The following is a 25,249-nucleotide window of genomic DNA, read 5'->3' as shown; positions in this document are numbered from 1 at the left end:
CGGGTTCTATTCCTGGGTATCACATACTTAGAAAAAAGCCAGAAGTGGTTGTGATGCTCAAGTGGTAGAGCTCTAGCCTTGAGAAAGTCCAAAGACAGTGCTCAGGCCTTGAGCTCAAGCCCAGGACCGGAAAAAAAAAACAAAAAACAACAAGAATAATTTAAAAAAAAACCTGCTGCTAGAAAAACTGGATAATCACAGGTAGAAAATTCTGGCTTGATATGTATTTCTCACCCTAAATAAAATTAACTCATGATGGATACAAGAACCTTCTGTAAGATCTGAAAATTTAAAGCTCCTATAGGAAAACTTAGAAAATTTCCAGCCACATATATAGGTGATTATTTTTAATAGGACTCCAATAATTCAGGAAATAACGAAAATTGACAAATGGGGTGTCAGGGAATGAACCTAAAATCTTTCTGCAGAACAAGGATAATAATCGAATGGAGAGATAGCCTATACTATAACTGAAATCTTTGCAGCTCTTCAATTGACAGAGGATGAATATACAGAATATATATATATATATACAGATATATGAACACATTTGCTTTCTAACTTAATTTTTTATGTTAGCTATTGTCTCAAGTAAATTTTGTTCAGGATATCCCATTTCTTCTTAAAGCCTGGATAGGTTTCAGCCTTAGATTTTCCAACTCCTTTGACTTTAAGCACTTATTAAATTTTGTAGGAAAGTCTGTGTAGTGCATAGAGCTTATGTCAAATTGTGAAAGCTCTTGGAGATTGCTTTATATGGTAGAACCCAAATATGTGACCACAATGATGTTCTCCATAGTCTGGACTTAATAAATCATTCATAAACTAAGATAGATATACATACATATGTATATATATATATTTACATACATATATACATATATATTTAAATTATGTCATTAATTTTCAGATTGCTAGTATAGTCAGCAAAAATATGCTAAAATACCTTCCATGTCTGGAAAGCCATTTTATCTAATATTGGCTTTCAAAAGCATGAAATAGGTCAGACTCTGGCTAAGTTTCTGGAAAGTCTAATTAATGGAGATAAATTTTAAGAAACCTTAAGGAATTAATAAAAATTAATTCTAAGAAGAAGGAGTAAAACAAGAGCTTGGAGGTTTAAAGGGCCTGACTATAATGTCAATGTGGCAAACACAAAATAAGAGATGAGGAGGTTACAGGAGAGCTGTTACTGGAAGAGGAAGTGCATTTTAGAATAGTAAGAATTCGGGGATTTATAATGGAGATATTTGCAAATATTAAATATAAATTTGTGGAGGTTGTGTGTTAGGTAATGCAGAATATATAATTATAATCTCTCACAACTTCTGTTAAGGGAAAAGCTGTTAAGAGTTAACTTGGCAGCTCTCTTAGAACAAGATTATTGTTGGTATCATTAGTATTGTACTCCAATTGAGGATAAGTCCTTAAAGACAAGAATCTTTTGATTACAATTACTCTTCTAATACTAAAATTCTGTTCTTGCAGACAAAAAATTCATTGGTTGTGGAGAGGAGGAAATGTGCTGAATGGTCTAAGTCTTCTCATATGACTGAGTTTTCTTCCGATCATTCCAGTCAAGTCAGATGCACAGAAATGTTCTTCAAAGTGGGAACATCACCATAAGCAAGACCTACTGTGAGCTCTCCAGACGAATGTGCTGCATGTCCCAACACCTGAAGGAAAGGTTAGCCAGAAATTAGCTGAGCCGAAATGAGTTCTTAAGGCCAGATGTTCTGAAAAAAAGCATTTCTAGCTGGGTAAGAGCATAAATTATTAATTTGAGATAAAGAATTAACTTCAGGTAGAAAAAGGTTAAAAATTTATCTTCAAAGGGTCCTTCAGGAAATCAGAAAAGGTAATCTAAATAAAATAATGAGGCAAAATATTTTAAGACCATACCTGAAATCGCAAAGCATGAAAACCTACTAAAATAAATTAAATGAAAATAGAATTTGTAAATATATATATATTCTTAAAATATCAGGTATTGTAATAACAGAACTGTTGTTGGCAATCAAACAATGCATCATGGCTCAAAGAACAAGCTTGAAAATGAGTAAAATCTCTGCAGGTTTAGGGAAAAAAAACCTAAAAACAAACACAAACAGAAATTATGCAGTGGTTTTATTTAAGCTTTAATTAAAACCACCCTTATTAACTCTGTTAATCTCATTTTCATTCTGATTCTACAAAGAAAGAATGAAACTGATCCTCATAGGTTAGTGAATTTTACATTCCAGCTACTTGTAAGAAAAAGCACTTGAACAAAAAATATTCTGGGATAATTCAGGTCCTCACTAAATTCAGAGGGGTTGGACATACAGGACTACAGATGCTAAGTTTTCTCTCTCAATGCTACTATGCCGGGGCTTTTTTTCTGTGAATAAAATTATTGTGTATTTTAACGATATGAAAAAGTTATTAGCTTTATTAAGGAAGATTAATAAGGAACAAATATTCTTTGTGCAAAAGCAGTAAGTATATCAGAGGGAAATGCCTTTAAATTCTTCTCAATCCTTGTCTTATTTCATTTTAATTTTATGCTGACATGGATATCCATATTTTCTTTTTTCATGTATTTTTATTGTAATTGCAATTAATAGAAGGGTTAGCTTATATTCACCAGATAGAAGGTACATTACTTCCCAAACATTGATACCCTTTCTCATGGCTTGGTTCCCATTTCCCTCCCCCCACCTCTGGCCCCCTTTCCCTATCCTATTTCAAATAACCAAAAACACATATATACAGTATATAGATAAGAAGGTGAAATATTATAGCAATATCAGATAACCAAGGGACAACAAATGAGATGAGAGATAACATAGTACATTAAGGAAAACAATCACTCATTATATGGCTTTTGGTTCAATATCCTGGAGGTCTTTCATTTAGTGTCATACTATATGGCCTTATGTATCTAGGTTTTGTTCTATTGTAAATCTCTCCTAGGAGAGCCCAAGGTTTCTACTGACTATGACAAATGAGGGAAACCATTGAGCCTGTTTTCCTTTGAGTTTGGCTTCCTTTACTCAATATAATTTTTTCTAAGTCTTTCCATTTCCTTACAAATGGGGCAATGTCATTCTTTCTGACAGCAGCATAGAATTTCATTGTGTACAAATACCAAAACTTGTTGATCCACTCATCAACTGAGGGGCATCTGGTTGGTTCCATATCTATGCTATGGTAAATAGTGCTGCAATGAACATCGTTTGTGCTAGTAGATTTAGTATGTTCTTGTTTCTGGACGATTGGGTAAATGCCAAGTAGTGGAATTGCTGAGTCATAGGGGAACTCTGTGTTTTGTCTTTTAAGGAACTGCCATACTGCTTTCCATAGTGGTTGAAAGAGTTTGCATTCCCACCACCACTGTAGTAATGATCCTTCCTGGCCACATCCCCTCCAGCATCTGTTATTACTAGATTTCTTGATCATGGCCATTCTAACTGGAGTGGAATCTTAGAGTTGTTTTGGATATCCATATTTTCTATTGGTTTATTTTTATTTAAAAAATGTGCCAATCGGGTCATCAGTTAAAATGTATAAGACATATTTGATGTGTTAAGAGCAGTAGATATTATTGTGTACACTGGGGCAGCTTTCAATCTATTTGTTCTTTAAAATCTTACAGTGCAATGACCACAGTGAAAGAGAAATTTTACTTTCCTTCCATTGTTTTTTTTCCTGTTTCATAGTTTTATTTTTAGTTTTTTGATAATGAAATCTAATCTCCCACAAATAAACAATACACCTGTGTTAATACCTTATGTTGTGCAGCAGATTTGGAATATAGTCCTCTTGTTTCAATAAATTTCTTATCATGTTTTTTCCTAATACGTACTTCCCATAATATCTCATCTTTGCCAACGACCAAACTATTCTTTGAAAACCTAACAAATGTGAAAACATTCAGTGTTTGCATGTCTACCCCTGATTTATTTCACCTAGAAAATGTTTTCACAAATGACAGAATTTTCTTCTTTGAAGAGACAGAGAAATTCTCGATTTTCCATTTGTATCTATATTTTATATTATCTGTACTCATTAGGTGATGGAGCGTGACTTCTTCTCATCCTTTGCACATGTTGAATAATACTGAAATGGACATGAGAATACCGATATTCCACAGAAATTTCAATGTCAATTATTATAAAAATATAAAAAGTTGTTTGTTGATTTATACAGGATGAAATCAACAGCAATATATCTATACATCATGGGAAAAAAACAGTAGAATACAAGGGAAAATATGAAAAATATTTCAGACTATGAATCTATTACAAGATGTGCAATGTGAAGTGAGCAGAAGCTAAATTGGAAGGCAAGTGGAGTTCTCAATAGAGGAAGATCAAAATATAAAAAATAGGCTGCAACTCAAAAATGTTTCAGAAAATATTCAAACTGTTTAAAATATACTTTATTGTAATTAATTGAAGGGTTACATTATATTCTACAGAGACTAGGTGCATTACTTCAGAAGCATTGCTACCCCTTCTTATGTTTTTGTCCCCATTTCTGTCCCCCACCCCCCTTAATTTGTTTTCCCCGTTGTGTAGCCTATTTCAAATAAACAAATAAACAAAAATTATATTAACACTGATTTTTACAGCATATTTCTGTCATGCTTAACAAACAAGTATTCAAGAAGAGATTCTCTATATGCAATCACTGAAACGTAGATTTTAGAACATAATTAAAATTAAGCTAAGGGTTTGTTACATATCAATCTCTATAATATAAAATTATGTCTATAAAGTATAGATGTCATCATAGATTTTTATGTCTTTGTAGTCATGTTTATATCTCCAAGACCATGTCTGTAAACTTGGGTGCCCAAATATCGAGTCTGTTTGGATCTAACATCCACATATCAAGGAGACCCTGCACCTTTTGTTCCTTTGTTCTTGACTTATCTCACTCAGAATGATTTGCTCTAGTTTCATCTACAACCCAGTAATGTCATTATTTTATCTTAGCTGTTGGCTATGTAGAATTCCATTTTATATATGTACCACATTTTTTTATATTCATTCATCTGTAGTGGGGCATCTGGGTTGTTTCCATTGCTTGGCTCTTGTGAATACTGCAGAGATGAACATAGCTGAGCAGGTGTCCTTATCATATCCTGGGTTATAAAGTTCAGGATAGATGCCCGGGGGTGATTTGGCAGGGTCATAGGGAAGGCCTATTTTCAGTTTTTTAAGAAACCTCCAAACTGCCTTCCAGAGTGGCTGAACTAGTTTACAATCCCACCAGCAGTGCAGTAGGTTTTCTCTTTCTCCACATCACTACCAGAGTTTGTCATTGTCTGAGTTCAAAATCTTGGCCATTCTAATTGGGTAAGGTTGTATCGTAGAGCTGCTTTTATTTGCATTTCCTTCATGTCCATGGAAGATGAGAATCTTCTCATTTTTTTGCCATTTAACCTCTTCTTTTGATAAATCTCTCTTTAGTTCCTTTGCAGAAAATTTACAAACTTTAAAAGTATTTAATTCTTTAAGCTAGTCTCATTTTGTTTCATATTTAATCATATTCTTGTAAGTCATCCTAATTAGCTAAAAATAAGAATTTCCATATTTCTTCCACAGCTATTTACCTTGCCTAATATTTCATATCATTTAATTCTCAATTCAGCATGAAGACTGCTGAATAAATGAATTAGTGTTAATCAGATTTGTTCTTTTTTTAAAAAGATGCCTTCAGTTTATATTTTTCTTTTTTTATTGTGCATATAAAGAAGATGCAGTTTACACTCATGTAAGTCAGGTAGAGTACATTTTGTTTTGCACTATGTCACACCTTCCCTCTCCCTCTCAGTTTTTCCCTCCCATCCCCATCCACAAGTTGTCTATTGTAGTTAATTTTCAACATAGTGTTTAGTAAATATCACTGCTGCATTTGTTCACCCTTTGTCGCTCCATCTCCATGCACCCCCTTTTTCAAAAATACAAAACTTATGCTATAACACTAAGTTTTAATATAAAATAGTTTTGAAAGGATTGTAATTGCAGTTTATTGAATTTTCTTGGTTGGAAAAATAGATGTTAAAATTGTTGAAAATGATTATAATTAAACTATTGGGTGTTTTTTCTTTCTTATTAGAATATAAATTCTAAGGAGATTCAGATATTTAAATTACTTCAGTTGAAGTTTTAGCTATTTTAATTTAATCAAAATAATTATTAAATATTTATTGTATTTCAAACTCTCATGTTGATGCCAAGATATATAATTAATAACTCAGAAGACTATTCATATTTTGTGCTTATTCTATACAAATTTTTGCAATGTTTTCCAGTCCTGGGCCTTGACCTAACTGCCTAAGCACTGTCTTTGGGCTTTCTCAAGGCTAGAACTCTACTACTTGAGCAACACCACCATTTCTGCCTTTTTTCTCTGTATATAGTACCAAGGAATCGAACCTGGTCTTCGTGCATTCTAGGCAAGCACTCTACCACTACACCAAACTCCTGGACCCGCCATTTATTTTTACAAGAGCTGAAATGCTCATAATGGTATAAGAAAATTGGAAGGAAACTGTATTTCCTGTTTTGAAAGGTTTCAAATAATTGGCATTTAAACTGTATTATGCTCAAATGTGAGCAATAGTTTGTCAATTTATAACGTAATGTTGTGGTGAATAGGTTAGATTATAATGTGAAAAAACTAGGGACTTTTGTAGAGAAAGGGCCAGATTGTAAAAGAAATTGTATTACCTGTGTGTTTATGTCTGCAAGAACAAATACCGTTTTTATCTCTGATAATCAATGTCTGACATTCCAGAGTAGATTCAGTAGCTAAACAATGTCAGTCAAGAGCCACAAGTTTAATGTCTTTCCTTTTCATCCATCCTGTGTGATTTGATAACACCTATATTCTTGGATGAGAAGGCAGTCTCAGTTCCACAGATCATGTGCTCACATCAACATTAAGATTCAGAACAGAGTGGCAGGAGAAAAACAGCTTTCAGTTCTTGCCTTTCTGGGTTCTTTGTTCGTCACTGAAGAACTATACTGTGCTGGTTTGACTTTAGATTCAAAGTTTTGAATTTAAATTAGAATTCGAATTTGAATTCAAATCCGCTGTTGCAACTTCACTGTGTGTAATGTTACATAACTGTGGCAAACTGGATATAATTTGTCTACCATCAATATTTAATCTATTTCATGGATGTAATAGTCTTGTTTCATACAAATATTGAGAGGATTGGGTCAAATTCTTGAAATGATGATGGCTATATAATGAAGATGTTTGCTATCCCTGATTTCTTGGTCAGTCCCATCATCCAGAAGTGAATTCCATTTTAATTACAAAACCATTTCCTATAGAAGGATAAACTCTTAGCAAAACTGACCAAGAATTAGGTTAATACACATTTAATCAACTCCACTCACTCTCTGGAGGGGGTTAAAACTCAAACACATTGGAAGTTGAGTGGGAAGATAAATATAACAAAGTTGAAGATGTCACTTTACGCATATAACACATTATACATGTATGTATTATTGGTAGGTTTAACACATATATAACACATTGTGTTATACATGACCATAAAGTGAAAATAATCTACTTGAAAACAAACTGTTCTACAGTTATTGTGGATTTCATTTTAGCTTTTTATTATACACTGTTTATTTTTTTCTCCACAGAAAATACATCATTCAGATTTGGTTTTTAAAGATTTTATTGTTCTCTAAATTTGGATATGAACATCTTGAGTTTTATCATCTAAAATATTATTAATATTTTTCTATCTAATATATTAAACAGATGTAAAAATCTGGTGTGTAGGTTTAAGCAATGATTCAATATTGTGAAGGAATATGATGATTTACTAAGTTTAATATCTTAATGAATTATAATCTCTCAAGTACTTAAAAATAGTACTTTCTGCAAAAGATCTTGAGAAATAGTAATTCACAGAAATGAATATAGAGAAGATTTTAAGGAGATAAAACAGTAAGCATCTCATCTTTTCTTTTTGGCCAGTCCTGAGGCTTGAAATTGGGGCCTGAGCACTGTCCTTGGTCTTTCTCAAGGTTAGAGCTCTACCACTAGAGCCACAGCACCACTTCTAACTTTTTTTATGTAAGTGGTACCAAGGAATTGAATGAACCTGGGTTTGGTGCATGACCGGCAAGCACTCTACCACTAGGCCAAACTCCCAGCCCACATCTCATCTTTAAAGGTGGATAGAATATTAACATTAGACTTCTATATTTTTGAATTAACTATAATCTCAGGTCCAAGTCCTGATATGCAGGGAAATAAGTTCTGAAAATATCTTTTACTTTATTTTAATACAGAAAGGGCAACAACAAAAGTGATGGGATAGTGGATTTTGGTAGGTTTAGTTCAAGTATTTAAATGATTATTTCACAAAGTATTTTCTCTTCAGTGTTAGCTTATGATTAAATTTATTCTGTGTCTTTATATGAGTGGAAGTTGACTTCATTCTGAAGCCTATAATTCTTGAAATTGTGATGGCAATTCGTGATAATATCATCTTCATATTAATACTAATTCAGTCATAAATAATTACTATTGTCAAATGGTACAATATTTTCTGTTAACAAAAAATTGTTTGTGTAGTGTTGAAAAGGGGAAGGACAAAGGATAAACTGGTGATATAATGATGATGTCAAGGAACCCTTAAGATTTCATTATGCAGGATATCCAGAGAGTAATAAGGAATAGGCAATTTACGAGAGTGGAAAGAGGAATGTAAACATTTGACACAGGGAATGAAATGGCTAGATCATTTACTATATAGCCACTTGGCTTTAAGCCTACCTATTTTAGATATTTTCTTCCATTGAAAGCCAAAATAATTACAGCCACTCTGATGGATTTCACTCGTTTGCATTAGAGGTTCTTTTGTTGTTATTTTGTTTTGTTTTGTTTCCTTATTCTATTTTTACAGTTTTTTCTGTTATTAAAATATTTATTATATAAGCAGATGCATTCATTTGCATATTCTTTCTATAATAGAATGCAAAGTTCTTGAAGATAATGGCCACATTTTATGTTTCAATGCACTTAGTCTTATGCCTAACATGGTGACTTCTTATGGCTTGTGTTCAAGTAAGTTTATTGATTTAGTTCAATTTACTTACAGAGTAAATGTACCAATTTAATAAATGTTTGTATAAATGTTATTTAATGCTAACTTGAGAACTATTTGGCTTCATAAATAGGCATGTTGACTGACTTTTGCCAAATTAGAGTATCAAATGTATATATATATATATATATATATATATAGAATAGATTTAGTTTGAACCCAAATATGTAAACAAATTTTATCTTATTGTCTTTTATTGTGCCATGCAAGTATAAATTTAACACATTTCTTCTTTCATTTCTTTGTTTTATGCTGGTGTATGGGCTTGAACTCAAAAACCTAAGTCAAAGCTACTTCTTTTCCTCTCAGCAGCACATTAAAAATGTGTGCCTCAATTCTAGCATTTCTCTGGGCTAACAGTAAATAGAGCATCTTGAACTTTGCTTTCTGAACCAATGTGGAATGTCAGTCTTCCAAACTCAGCCCCTTATCCCTTATGCGCTTCTTAACCCTTTTTGTGCTTCTTAACCCTTTTTGTGCTTATTTGCCTGGTATATATGAACCTTGTGACTTGTCAATTTTTATAAGTTCAATATATCCTATCAAGGAAAGAGATAGATGTCTCCTCTTGAGTTGTGTGTTTTTCACTTTGATCATTACCATATATATATGAACTTAAAAATAGCTTTTCTGGAGTCTAAAATAATGGAAATAAAAACAAAAATGTTATTCAACATCCAACATCCATTCAAATATTTAAATCTTTTATCTAACTTATAATAGAAAATAACTTCTAAAATTTGTTAAAGAATGCCTGCAATTTCAACCACCAGTACTTAAATGTAAAACTAGAAGCAAGAAAAAAAATCAAAATAAAAAATAGGCCTGCGATACACATGTAGTAACCAATGTGCTTAATGATAAGAAACTATTTTCTCCTCAAGATGGAGAATATGGTAAGGAAGTCCTATACAGCATTTCCTCTGAATCAGTCTATTGAAGCATTAGCTAATGCAATGAAACATCAACATTGAGATGGGAATTACATAGGTGGATGGAAATAAATATTATTAACAACAACAGCAAAAAAATAAATAAACGTCTTTGACCACAAAGAATTATTTGTCCAATTAGAAAATTTCAAAGTATCAATTTTTTTAAAAAAATCTCCAAAGTGTCTAAAATAATAAACACACAGTTGCCAAATTCAAGGCAAATCCATATCTGTTACTTTTTTATATATACAAGTAATGAACAACTGGAAGTTTAAACTAGCCACAACTTACCAAGCACCAAATATACAGCCCAACTGTAAGTCTTTAGCACACAGAGGAAAGGTTAGTAGTAATAGATGATGAAAAGATACATGTTAGGTTATAGGTAGATAGATAAGGAGGGAGGTATTTTCTTATCTATCATCTATCAATATATACCATGTATATAAATATGTATATATATAACATATATGATTTCAATTTTTCTGCCATCCTAAAGCTACTCTTAGGAATAGTCTCTTCCTTTAAAAATTCACCAGTGTTAAAAACACCAATGTTGCTTCCCTAAGCACTAATCTGAAATGATTAATGAGAAGCAGTTCATGGGCTGTGTCTAGTCCACACTTCACTTTAGATTGCACATGGTTAACCTAATGTCTTTGGCATTCATCAAATATTCAGTTCATGGATTTAATTTATTACATTCATGATGTCCCCTGTTATAATGTTTCCACTTGATTCCATTGTTTTAATGATGGTTATTTTCTCATGTAAGATTTTCTAAAAAGTCAAATACTTAAAATGTTATAGATTTCCTAGGCATTATTTTCAATGTATTAGTTATGGTTTTCTTGTCATATATTTATTAAACTTTAAAAATCTTTACACTTTAATGTTACTATGCTTCACATCCCTATAATATTTTCTCAATTTTTTTATCCAGGTGCCCATATAGAGTGTTCCTTTAAAATAATTGAATACGACCAATAATGTTTTTTTTAATTACATGCTTTATGACACGTTGGATCACTAAGAAACTGTTATTTTTTAGGATACATAGAGAAGTAATCAAACTAGCCTTCTTCAAATTAACCAAAATTGAATAGATGTTTATGAAATGTTACCTGGTAAATTTAAAACAGTATTTTATGGTTCTTTGAAAGAATATAGAAAAGGTGTAATTCTTTACATTTGCAAAGGGTTATTGCTCTACTAAGAACAAGTAGTGTTGTGTTATGGAGTAGGATGTTTAGGAATTCTTCAGTTTTGGGATCACACATCTTTTTCTGTCTAAATGGTTTAACATTCATAATTTCATTTGTTTCTCCCAATAACACAGGAAGTAATATTTGATTTTAAGGATGCTAAAAAGCATAAAGAAAAATCTAATCCATTTTTATTGCTATTGAAAGATATGAAATGAATGCAGATATAAGTAAATTTTATAAAGACTTATTTTAGTCTCAAAACACTTACTATTTAATATCTTAGACCTCTGTGTTCATCTGTGTCCCGAAATCTCAATAGCAGAGGACAATTAAGTTATGCAGAAGAGAATATCCATACCAGCCGAAGTGGCTCAGGCCTGTAATCCTAGCTTCTCAGGAGGCAGAGATCTGATGATCAAGGTTCAAAGCCAGCCCTGGCACAAAAGGACCTGAGATTCTTATCTCCAATTAATCTCTAGAAAATGGGAAGTGGGGCTTGGTTCAAGGTTAGAGTGGTAGCCTTGAGCTGAAGAGCTCAGGGACAGGGCTCAGGCCAAGTTCAAGCCCTACGACACACACACACACACACACACACACACACACACACATACACACATATGCACACACACACACACACACATAAATACATATATATGTATGTATATATATATATATACATACCGTATAACACAACAGCATGAAAGACAACTTCAGCAACATAAGCCTTAAACATATTTAAATCACCTACATTAAGTAAATAAATGTCCTAATCTACTCTAATTTATTCATTTATACTTTTATTTCAATCTGAAATACAAATATATAACTAATACAATTCTCATTCATATATGATTAGTTATTTCAACAACTGCTTTATCAGGTCTTCCTTCACTGTTCTTAGAACTTTATCGTTTAAACTTGATGCTGATTGCTGGTGCTTAGCTGCTGGTGCTTAGCTTTTGGTGCAAAGCATTGTTAAATTTTAGGTATTCAAATTTCATAGAAGATATTAAACTTCTCACTGATATTCTAGTTTGATAATTCTAAAATTGTGTTGCTATCTCTCTTGTGTTTCATTTCCCTCTTCTAAAAGGAAGCAGAGCAAACAAGAGAAAAAGTATCATTTTCTCCTTATCATACTTAGTTCGGATTAATAAATCTAGTTGAATGGTTCATGGAAAAAAGAGTGTTATTTAAAATAGTATTCTATATATGATGTATTTTATCTAACAATAAATAAATTCAGTATTTCTGTGCCATGATGAATTATCTTCATTTGACCTAGAAACTTAAGTTCAAATTTAAGTTCTCTGTTTTTAGGAGGAAGAGGGAGAAGGTGACAGCAACAGAAAAGATGTTCATATCTCCTGGCTCTTGGCCACAGTCAACACTCATTGTTCACCATCTGAGCGACTCAGACCATGAGCATCCATTCTGTGCACACACACTTTTTACATAGCTATGCTTCAAGAAAGCAGTCATGTGGTCTAGTCATACCAGCTCAGAAGACAAAAAAGTAATCAAAAGTAGTCTCAGGGCTTTTATAAAAGAGTACCAGGTACCTGGAATGTTTGTAGAATGTGTGTAAAGACACACATCCGTATGTGAGCAAGTGTGCCTATTCGTAAACATTCAGTGCTCTAAGAGGGTATCCTCGTTCGTTCACTCCTTGTATGTCAAGAGCATGCACCTGTAAGATTCAATATGCACTTATGTTCAAATACTTGAGCTCGGTTTCCTTTTTACTGTGTCTAAGAATGAGACAGAGATAAAGTAAAATAAGAAAGGAAAAATATCCGAAGGAAATAAATACTAGGAAACTTTTAAAATTACTCTGCCTTTTATTGGTTCTTTTGGAATCATTGCAGTCTAAATATCACATCTCTTAATACTAAATGATGAAAATATATTTAAGGCAAACATATGCATAAAGTGCTTTAGAAATATGACTTGTGTTACCACACAGCAGTAATATCCATCTTTACACACTTGCAGCACTATCTCACTGATTAGCGTCTATTTTAAATCGTGACGTACATTCATTAGGGTTCCATTATTCCAGTATTATGGTTTCATGCATAGCAGTTTCAAAACAACAATTTTGGCACTATAAGGAATGGAATCTTTCAACAAAATCATTTTTGTTTCTACTCGTATGTCTGTGATAAAGTCTGTGTCTATATTCAGAAATCTTGGAGAAATAGAAGTCTATAATTGGTAATTTAGTCTATAATATAAATTGTGAAGCTAGTACAAAAGTTAATGCAATCCTCTATTTGTTTTCTAGACTTCTAATGTATTTCTATCCTTTTAGGCTAATTGGAGCTAATAATTTAGTTTCTGTAATAGTGAGAAGAAAATAATAACAAAAGAGGCACTTCTATATGTTAGAATTTTAGTTAACAATAAAAATAAATCCCTTCTTTATATGCACAAAATATGATTAGATATAGCAAAACATAAAAGAAGCCAATTTTTTAAAGTCCGAATATCATGACTCTTTAGTATGAAATTTTGGAAAACTACAAGCAAGCTTGTATTTTCAGATACCAGATTAATGATGATGCCCTGTGTGCAAGAATTGACTTGGAAGAGACACCAACATATATGTTATGTATATTGAAAAGGTAGCAGTTTTAGGTATCACACTTGATACCACTGGACCCACTGGGTGAAGTGCTTCTTCTTTTATTCCTAAGATAATGATAGAAGCTAGGGTATCATTGATCAAGATGTATTGTGTTCATAAACTGCTTTTTTAAATGTCAACTCCTCTGTACAATTACTTATAATTTGTAAAAATTGCTCCAAATTTGAAAAAAATTCAGAAAAAATTTGGGCACAGATTGTTTGCACTTCTAATGCTACTCAAGAACCTAAGTTTTAAAGATAATGCTTCAAAGCCAGATAGGGAGGGAAAGCTCATGAAACTCATCTCCAATGAACTTTCAGAGAAGCCAGATGCATTGTTGTGGCTCAAGTAGGAGATCAAAATAAGCCAAGGGACAGTGCCCAGGATCTGAGCTCAACCCAAGGACCTAGATATTCTGTCTCTCTGTCTCTCTGTCTCTCTGTCTCTCTGTCTCTGTCTCTCTCTCTGTGTGTCTCTCTGTCTCTCTCTCTGTCTCTCTCTCTGTCTCTGTCTCTCTCTGTCTCTGTCTCTCTCTCTCTCTCTGTCTCTCTGTCTCTGTCTGTCTCTCTCCCTCTCTCCCTGCCTCCTTCCCTCCCTCTCCCTCCATCCCTCCCTCACTCTTTCTCTCTCTCTCCTCTGAAATACACTCAAATTTATTGTCATATCTTCTATTTTATACTAAATCTTTGTTGCACTTATATTCTGGTTGGTACTAAAAGAACAAAAATTATGTTTTAATTATTCTTCTCTGAAAAATCCCATTTCTTTAAAGTTGTATTATACCTGTATAACACGAGAAATATTCCCTAAAATAGTCAGTGTAAACATGAAATAATGGTTCTTCATCAGAGAAATACATGAAATTATAACACTGGCCACTGTGGCTCAAGCTTATAATTCCAGCTATCCAGGAAGTTCAGATCAGAGAGAGAGGATCACAATTGCAGGCTAGCACATGGAGAAATGTCCTAGAGACTCCATCTCCAAATCTGAAATAAAGCTAGGTCAGACATGTGGCTCAAATGGTAAAACAGCAGCTAAGCAAACTAATTAAGCATGAGGCCCTAGGTTCAATCCTCAATACCAGTAAAACATAAATAAATCAGAGAAGGAAGAAAGGGAGGGAATAAGAGGGAAGGGTAGAGGGAGGAATTGTATTTACTCTACCTCACAGGTATTTCTTCACTGCTGCCATGCAGTCTGCATACCTGCAGATAAAATTTATAAATTTCGAAACATATTTTTTGCTAAAGGTAAAGAAAGAAATATGGAAAATCAAAGCTGTGGGTGCTGTTATTTCCTTATGCATTTTATTTAAATCTATTTTGAAAAATATTCCATCATAAAAGGATTATTCAAGAATACAAAGAGCTCTCAAATTATAATTATGACTTTATAGTTTCAAATGTTTCTTATGTGGTAGGTAATATGTAGTACTTGCCCACTAAATCATCTCTGGCTGCACAGAGAAATCTTTAATCAGCTTTAAATTTACGAAGTCTTTATATGAAAGAGGAAAGCACTGAGTGTAGATTGATATGAATTTATTAGGAGAAGTGCCAAGAGGTTTAAACCTCAAGGGAAAACAGCCCTGAGTTTTCATAAACTTCAAACTGAATGAAAATTTCATAGAAGGGTAAAAACAGAACAGAAATCTTTAATTGTATTTAGTTGTAAATTTATAATAAATAGTAAATCTTTAATTGTATTTAAAAACAAGATTGAACTAATATTTATGATGAAATGTTAAATATCTTAATTTCTTCTACAAATGTTTTTTTTAAACATTCACAATATGTGAAATGGACATGGGTTAGAATTCCCCAGTGCCTCAGAATAAGAAAGTGATAATAATGCCACAGAATTTGGAAATGTACAGTCTTAGACAACTTAACTGAATGAGAGTGCAGAGAATTGTTTAGCCAAAATGGTAGAAATAATGACTTCTATTGTCTTTCACATTATTTGATGAAGATATTTTCCAAGAATGAAACAGTTTTCTTTCTTCATTTCTAAATGCTGAGAGACAGAAATATTGATTATGCATGTCAACTAATGGAAGCATTGTTCCTTAATACCTATGAATAAAATAAAATACTTTACTTTGGGGTCAGGAGTTTGGCCTACTGGTAAAGTGCTTGACTAGCATGCACAAAGACCAGGGTTCGAGTCCTTGGTACCACATACATTTAATAAAAAAAAGCCAGAAATAGTGCTGTGGCTCAAGTGGTAAAGCTCTGGCTTTGGCTTTGAGAAAGTCCAAGGACCGTGCTCAGGTTCTGAGCTCAAACCCAGGACTGGAAAAAAAAAATTACTTTACTTTGAGAGTGCTGTCTGTAAGAACTTTGAAAACAGTATTGTGCTATTTTTCAAGCAAATTTGACAAACTGTATCATTATTGTCATCTGATGTACTTAAAGAAGATTCATGTTTCCCTGAATAATTAAACACATATGGCCAATGTTTATTAATGGGCTTGATTTGCTAATCCTAGGGATGAAAGCTGTTTGATGCACTCTAACTTGTATAATATGTAATGTGAACAGCCTCTATCTAACTACTTTACAAAATATAAGTGTCTGAAAAGATGACCACTCTTTTCAGAGGAAAAATGGACTATTAACATTCCTGAGATTGCCTCCTACTTATGTTTATTTACTGTACTTTTAAGATTAGAAAACTTTTCACTATTTACTTTTTACTGAATTATTGCTTATGTTTACACTTTTACAACAATACATATAAAATAACCTGTTACACTTCTAGAATTTGAACATGATTTTTGTAGTCGTTCTCTTTGGATAGAGATACTTAAGTCCATATATTTGAATCTATGTCCTCTGTAACTTAATGTCTTTTCCATTTAAATCTCACTGCAAATACCACAACAACCATAAAACTGCAGCAGAGAAGCTCTTCTATATTCATTGAGTGGTCTGTTCACTTAAACAGTAAAAGGCATTTGCTTGTAAATAAGCTTAGAAAGCCATTTTATTCCAAATTTTATTATTTCTACTTAAAGTGAAGGTGGAATGTATTAGACAGGAAAAATTACATACACATGGCTTTAAATAGATATCTATTTGCATAGGTAATATATTCATATATATTTATATACATGTATATTCATATGTGTCTATGAACATAAACATATATATTCACATATTTATATTCATATATTCATATCTAAATTCATATATATCGTAAGTCATTCATTATCTGAAAACAAATGCATAGTTATCAAGTTTTTGCTTGTATTAATTACAACACATTTAAAGGAACCATTCACATCTGTTCATGCAAATCAATCATTTGAAGTAGCATTTCCCATAAAAATAATAAGATAGAGGAAAAATTTTTAAATCAAAATTAAAAACTCATACAATACATGAGAGCATAAAGCCACTCGGGATGATAGGGCTAAGCTATAGAAAGAAGAAAATCCAGGAAGCAATATCTAGTGTTTAGAGATTTTATTTTTCCTGAAATAATGGCAGAGAGCCATTGAAGAGGCAAGGAAAATGATTAGAGATTATAGCAATCAAAGTTAGACGAATCAAATATGCCTTATAATGCCCACCAAGAATTGGAGGCCTCCAAAAGTCTTCTGGAATATTCTTTCAGGAAGAATGAACCAGAAAGCAGTCCTTAAAAACACAAGAGCCCAGACTTGACTCTGTCTATTGCTGATGGCAACAGTGTGAAATGAGATGGCTACTTCTCCACACTGGCTGCTTTTTACAAAGCAAATACAAATCCTTTCTGAAAGAAAGTAACAAAAGAAACATCAACCTTGAGCCTCAGGTTCTCTTTATAATTTAAATGACTAATCTCTGATATTATAAAGTAATAAATGAAAACAGGTAATCGATGTCAACATAAACCAAACAAAAAGCAGAAGTGGAAACAAACTCAGTTCTGGAACAGAAGTATTCTTATTAATAGTCATATCAAGTGCTAAATATAATTGGCTGTGCAATCTGTGTTTCTCCCTTTTGAGCTGTTGAGACCAGGTCTCCTTATGTAGTCTCTGCTGGCCTAGAAGGCAGGATCTTCCCTCCCTTGTCTCCTGAGGGCAAACTTTTCAGGTGCGCAACCATGCTTGATCCTTATTGGTCCTATTAAAATGCATCATATTAAGTCAGAAAAGTAGCTTTCCTTTTCATTTTCAGACATTGCCTAATATCATAACTACCTGAATATGAAAATATTGTTTTGTTTTCTATTGGAGCATTAACAAAAGCCCATTTCAGAGGCTTGTTGACATAAAGAAGTCAAAAAAACTCTCACTGGATGAAGAAAAAGATGACAGCTCTGTATAAAAAATCAACCATATATGAATAATGTTTTAAGTGCTACTTTTTGAGGAACTTAAAAATTTTAGTTTTGAGAAAAAAATTATTATTATTATTATTATTATTATATTATTATTGCCAGTCCTGGGCTTAAGTTCAGGGCCTGAGCACTGTCCTTGGATTTTTCTCAAGGCTAGACCTCTACCACTTGAGCCTCAGCACCACTTCTGGCTTTTTCTAAGTGTGTGGTACCAAGGAATTGAACCTGGGTCTTCGTGTATGCTAGGCAAGCACTCTACCATTAGGACAAACTCCCTGCCTCGAGAAAAAATTATTACAAACAATTATAGGTTAAATAAAGAGGCTGTTGTAAACTAGTCAATTAAATAAAATATTAAAAAGCCAGAACATGTTAATTATGTCAGCCATTGACAGGTAGAGGCTGTTTTTCATTTTCCTTCTATGTGGGCTTGTTTTAATGAATTATTGATTAATAGAAAACTGAGTAAATAGTGTTTTGTATTGATATCATTAGCTATAGAAAACTCATGAAGCTAGCAGAAATGTAAAACATTACAGCTATTCTAGGAGTAGGGAAGTTCTTTGCAAAATGAACACAACACAACTATCCTGCCACTTAGCACAGATTAATGAAAATTTATGCTCAGAGAAGTTTTATTAGGACAAAACAAACAAACAAAACAAAAAAAACAGCTCATATGTCCTTTGGTGGGAAAATGGCTAAACAATATGTAGGATATTCATAACCATGGAATATTACTCAGTAATAAAAAGGACCTAGTCAGGCAGTGGGGGCTTATCACACCTGTATCCTAGCTACTCAGGCTAAGAGCCTGAGGATTGTGGTTTGAAGCCAGCCTGGGAAGGAAAAGTCCATGAGACCTATCTCTAAATCAACCACCAAAAAGCCAGAGGTGGAGCTGTGGTACAGTGTTAGCCCTGAGTACAAAGGCTCAGAGACAGAAACACCTCTTCCCAAAAGGAACAAACTACCAATATGTGTAACAACTTCAATGGATTTAATAGGAATTATGCTGACTGAAAAATCCAATCTCAAGGTTATACACTGTTTGATTCCATTTATATGACACATGGAAACAACAAAATTATAGGACCTTATGAGCAGGGTAGCAATAGCAGAGGCTGAAGTCAGTGGGTAAGGAAGAGAGTGACTGTGGGCTGCATGATGGGGCTGTGATGGAACTGTACTGAACTGTGCAATGGTCACATGGAATCTACACATGAGAACACTGCACAGAACTAAACACATAGAAGAAAGGAAAAAAAATTTCAAGCAGTTGAGCACAAATATTTTAATAGTATGAAATGAGATTTTCTTTAAGGGTTTATCTACAGTTCAAAGCTCACTTTTATGATGCGGTGTCACATCCACGACCCTTTTAGGGACATAAAATTCTGAGAGGACATCACCAGAAGCTATGTAAACATTTCTCCTAAGGGCAAAGAGAAAGTTCAGGATGTTTTCACAAGGAAGCCCAAGACAATCAATATGAAACAAGTTTGACATGGTCATACTTTTCTTGGTAAAAGAACTAGAGTGAAAGCCCAAGCAGGGAGTACAAGTGAGAAAAGAAAGCAAACAGAATGCTTTACTATTGGTGTATTTATTCCTAAGTATGACTCTAAACTTAAACTTTGTGAACTGAAATTATTTCATTTCCTTTTACTCATACCCCCCAAAAATTACCAACTTGAACATTTGTACTTTTTGGCAAAAAAGTGGGGGGTGTTAATTGATACTAACCCTGATTTCATCTAGAAAGTAAGAGTATTTGCCTTTGACACCAGGCTTGCAGAAAAACAAATCAGCATTAACAAAAGGATGTTATGTTTTCCTTCATTTTTAGCTTGATATTCAAAAAGATTTGTATAAGTGAAACAATGCAGTTTCAGTAAAATTTATTAGACATTGTCTTGAACCCCTGTCAAAATGATTTTTGTTTGTTTAATGGATATAGACCTGCAATTTATACGACTTTACTTGTAAGTGTTGAATTGGAGATTTTTCTGTACAATTTCTCAAATAAAGGCTAGCAGAAACCAAAAAAAAAGAAACAAAAACAAAAAACAATAACAACAACAAAAACTCATGAAGCTTCTATGCATACAGTTTACTGAAAGCTGCTTTGTGTGTGTGTGTGTGTGTGTGTGTGTGTGTGTGTGTGTGTGTTGAGAAGTTTGAATAATGATATTGCTGTACAAGCACAGGCATATACCCAGAGTTAGAGTTGATCCCAGTGTTTTAACTCATTCCATTGGTGAAGTGATCAGTTCATTAACCTGTGGAATACTACCAACTCTAGTCAATTGACACATGAAGAGCAAAGGAATAGTCTGACTAAATTCTCTTCAATCCTGGCTAACAAAATTGCAAAGTGTCATAGTCAATGTACTTAAAAGAATATGACTGGGGATAGAAAATATGTTATGCAGTGATTGATATTTGAAAACCAATTTTGTAACAAAATGGTGATGATTTTCTATAATGAAATGGTGATGGTTTTCTATAATGGAAACTAAACTTTATGTTATTGGCATTTTTTCTTTTAAAGTTGAAAAGTAGAAACAAGAAGAGACTCCTAAAGAATATGGAAGAGCCTTGAAATTCTTGACTGGAGACTACAGAACAAAGAAAAGATGTCATTGGATAACTGTAAAGGAAAATATGGTCCATACTTATGCTTGACATAATTTGAGACTTGCCAAAAACTCATAAAGATTGGAGAATACTCCTCAGGAGAACATAAAACAGAAGAACTTACTTTGACTAGTTGTGAATAATAATATTAGAGTTTTATAACATGAAAATTATACAGGGATAATTTTTCAGTACAATGGAATATGTTCAGCAGGATATTCATTGTATTAGGGTTTATGTATTCATTGACATTGATGAAGATAGATAACATTCATCCACTTTTTGTTAAATGACAACTCCTTTGTGCTGGGAACAGTGGCTCACACCTCTAACCCTAGCTACTCAGGAGGGTGAGATCTGAGGATCAAGGTTCAAAGCCAGTCTAGATAATACAGAGCCAAGAGACTCTTATCTCCAATTAATCACTAGAAAATGGGAAGTGGGGATTTGGCTCAAGGGTAGGGCGGTAGCCTTGAGCTAAATAGCTCAGGGACAGCAACCAGGACAGAGTTCAAGCCCCATGACCACCCCACCCAAAAAAATGAGAACTTTTGTACAACTACTTAAAGATAATAATTTTTAATGTTTAAAAAGAATTGCAGAATTATTAGAAAGATTGTGTATAATTTAGAACATATTTCAATATCTCATAATTTAGAAAATCTAATCATTTTATAATAAATCAATATGCTAATAGGTGAACTTCCTTTACTAAAATGATGCTGAAATTTCATTCTGGAGGAATTTTGTGGAACATTGATTTTATTAGCATTTTCATGATAGGCATCTTATTTCATTGAGAAGTATTTAGTTTTACCATTCTATTTATCCTTGTTTATCCTTTATTATGTGTAGAACATTGATTTCATTATTATAGGAATTACAAGAATATAATTTAATGTTAATGGTTGGTGGCATAACACTCAGGAAAGTAAAATTTCTTCCACTGTTCCTTGGTAAATGGAGACTTCAACAATTTTTTGTTTAGTTTTAAATTCAATTTTATTGTCAAGGTGATGTATATAAAATGAGTACCTTTCTTGTGGAACATTCTTAGTCCACCCTCATTTCCTCCCATTTTCCCTTCCCCCGTAACCCTTCCAAGTAGTAAAGTTCATTTTGAAGTGTCTTTCCTTTTATAATAATTTACAGCACACTGGATGGTCTCTGGTGGCTATATTACAATTAATCAAGTTGATGCATGGCATCTTTCCTTGGCAGTGAAAAGATGAATATAAGTCAAATCTTATATACGCATTTTGGGTTAAGGGCAAATGATAGTTTCATATATACCAATGAATAATTATTTTCATCTCTGAGCATCTTTTGTTACCAGACTGGATACAAGAATGGTACTAGAACAAAGATTTTCACATAAAGATTATCATCAGTAAAATATTAATATTGTATGTGAACCTACTAGCTATATATTTGAAAGCACTTATTTGTATAAATTGCTATATTGTATGTTGAATATTTTTTCTTCTTTCTTAAAAATATTTAATTTATAAGTTTACGTGAATATCTTTTTTAAATGTAAAGAATGTTTATTTTCATGGTTCTTATTTAAGTATGAATCAAGTAGAATAAAGAGAATACAAATCATTAAAATGTTTACTGCAAACAACTACTTTATTTTTCAGTGGAAAAGTGATAGTTCGTGCATTTAGAAACACACCTATTAAGACACTTATATATCTATAAAATCATTTAATTGTTTAAGTTACTGAGCTTTCAAACTGGAGCTATTACACAAAATATTATTTTGTATTTATTACACTCAGTTCTAAGTGAGTGTGTGTGTGTGTGCATTCTGATCTTAAAGATCTTACTTTCAACCAGGCAAAGGTGGTTCATGCCTGTAATCCTAACTACTCAGGTGGCTGAAATTTTAGTGTCACAGTTCAAAGACAGCCAAGGCACAAAAGACACGAGACTTTTATCTCCAATTAACCACCAGAAAACTGGAATTGACACTGTGGCCCAATGTGTTAGAGAGCTAGCTGAAGAGCTCAAGGACAGGGCTCAGGCCCAGAGCTCAAGCCTCATGACTGACTGAAAAAAAACACAACTGAATTCAACACCAGAAATATTACAGCAAAATAAACAAGTCACAGGTGCTAAATGAGCATATGAATGAAGAAAGTAATTGGATAACATTTTAAGGAATGCATGCATTCCTTAAAGTAAGTAGGTCAGGACTTACATTTAATGCAGGAGAATTTTAAAATTGCCTAGTAAATCTTGTAAAATATTTTCAACACACTATAAAATTGGTTATATGTAAATTAATATTGGCTCAAATGTGTAACACCTCAGATGGACCAAAGTAAAAAGAAGAGGAATGGCTCCTGCTACATTCTAGATATCCATTCTATCCATCCCATTCTGTTTAAACAAGTATGGGATCACCAAATGGAGAATGGGTGGAGATTCTAAGTTGCTTGCCAGTCCATAGAATTAAAAAACAATTGATTTCATACCTTTCAGAATATTTACTGCTCAGTATATAAGCATTTTTTGTCAAGGACTACCATAAACATAGGTCTGTTTAAAGAAATCTCTTTGTGGGATGGAATGAAGGTTGGAGAAAATGAGGAAGGAAAATGTAATAGGATGTCTACATGAAGATGCCAATAAAAAACAATATCTCACAGAATTCCTTCACGATAAAATGTCATTGTCATTTTAATAGTTAAAGAAAATTCACCTATTAGAATATTAATTTATTATAAAATGATTAAATTTTCTAAATTATCAGATATCAATACTGTAAAGCAAGAAACATATTCATTATCTTACCTATACAATTGTAACTTCTCTATACATCAGCTTTGCATTAAATAAATTATTATTAAAAAAGAAATTTCGAGCAGCACTATTTACCATAGCAAAGATATGGAACCAACCCAGATGCCCCTCAGTTGATGAGTGGATCAACAAGATGTGGTATTTATACACATCGGGATTCTATGCTCCTGTCAGAAAGAATGACATCTCCCCATTTGTAGGAAAATGGAAAGACTTAGAAAAAATCATATTAAGTGAAGTAAGCCAGACTCAAAGGAACATAGCCTTAATGGTTTCCCTCATTTGTCATAGTCAGTAGAAACCTTGTGCTCCTCTAGCAGAGATTTACAATGGAACAAAACCTAGATACATAAGGCCAGATAGTATGACTCTAAATGTAAGGTCCTTCAGGATAAGGAAACAAAAGCCATATAATGAGTGATTGTGGTCCTTAATGTACTATGTTATCTCTCATCCCTTTTGCTGTCCCTTGGTTATCTCATATTGTTACAGTATTTCACCTTGTTATCTGATATATATATGCTTGATCGGTTATTTGAAATTGGATAGGCTAGGGGGGAAAATAACATGAGTGGCAGTGGGGGGGAGGGGAAATGGGGACCATGACATGAGAAAGGGTATCAATCTGTCTGGTGAATATAATGTAACCCTTCTATTAATTACAATAGAATATATATTAAATATAAAAAAGAAATCTCAGCTTTAAACTATTAAATCTTATAGTCAAGATTTCTTTTTGGGGGGTGGAGGTGTCATGGGGCTTGAACTCTGCCCTGGGCACTGTCCCTGATCTCTAAAGCTCAAGTCTCCCACCCTACCCTAGAGCCACAGCCCCACTTCTCGTTTTCTAGTGATTAAATTGAAATAAGAGTCTCTTGACTTTGTATTGTCCAGGCTGGCTTTGAACCTTGATCCTCAGATCTCAGCCTCCTAAGTAGCTAAAATTGCGTGAGCCATGGTGCCCAAAGGGCCAAGATTTCTTTAAAGTGATCTCTGGGTATAGCTGTTCCTAAATTGTGCTTTTAAATTAAAAATTCATTGGACATACTTAATTTTTTAAAAAAAGTAGGAAAATCTAAGAGTTGACAGAAATTATGGATTGTTTAGTAACTATAAGTGAAGTAAATGCATTTATTTATGGCACTCATCTATATTAAAAAATCTGGTTCCATATGGATATTAATGTTAAAGAAAAGAGTCAAGTTCCCTACATTTAGTTAAATGATATGATATATATATAATCAAAGTCATAAAAGATGGACAGTCATAAAACAGATTATAAGGAATTAGATAATCAAAGCTCTACAAATGGAAACCTTCAGGAATTCATTTAGTTATATTGTTACAATTTCATTTGGAAATTCATGGCATTTCTGTTTTCATATGAAAGAAATAGCACATAACAAAATGTATTTCAAAATTTTACAAAGCATTTTATCACAAAAAATAAATAAAACAATTTAAGGACTAAGTGTCATATGAAAAATAAACTTATTTGCATAATGATAAGAGATTAGTGTGCTTGCTTCTTTAAGCTAGATACAAATCTTGAAGAGAG

This window comes from Megascapheus bottae, chromosome 9 (assembly GCF_031878675.1).
Source record: "Megascapheus bottae isolate mThoBot1 chromosome 9, mThoBot2.hap1, whole genome shotgun sequence".
In the NCBI taxonomy this organism is placed as follows: Eukaryota; Metazoa; Chordata; class Mammalia; order Rodentia; family Geomyidae; genus Megascapheus; species Megascapheus bottae.
This window is presented reverse-complemented; position numbering follows the sequence as displayed.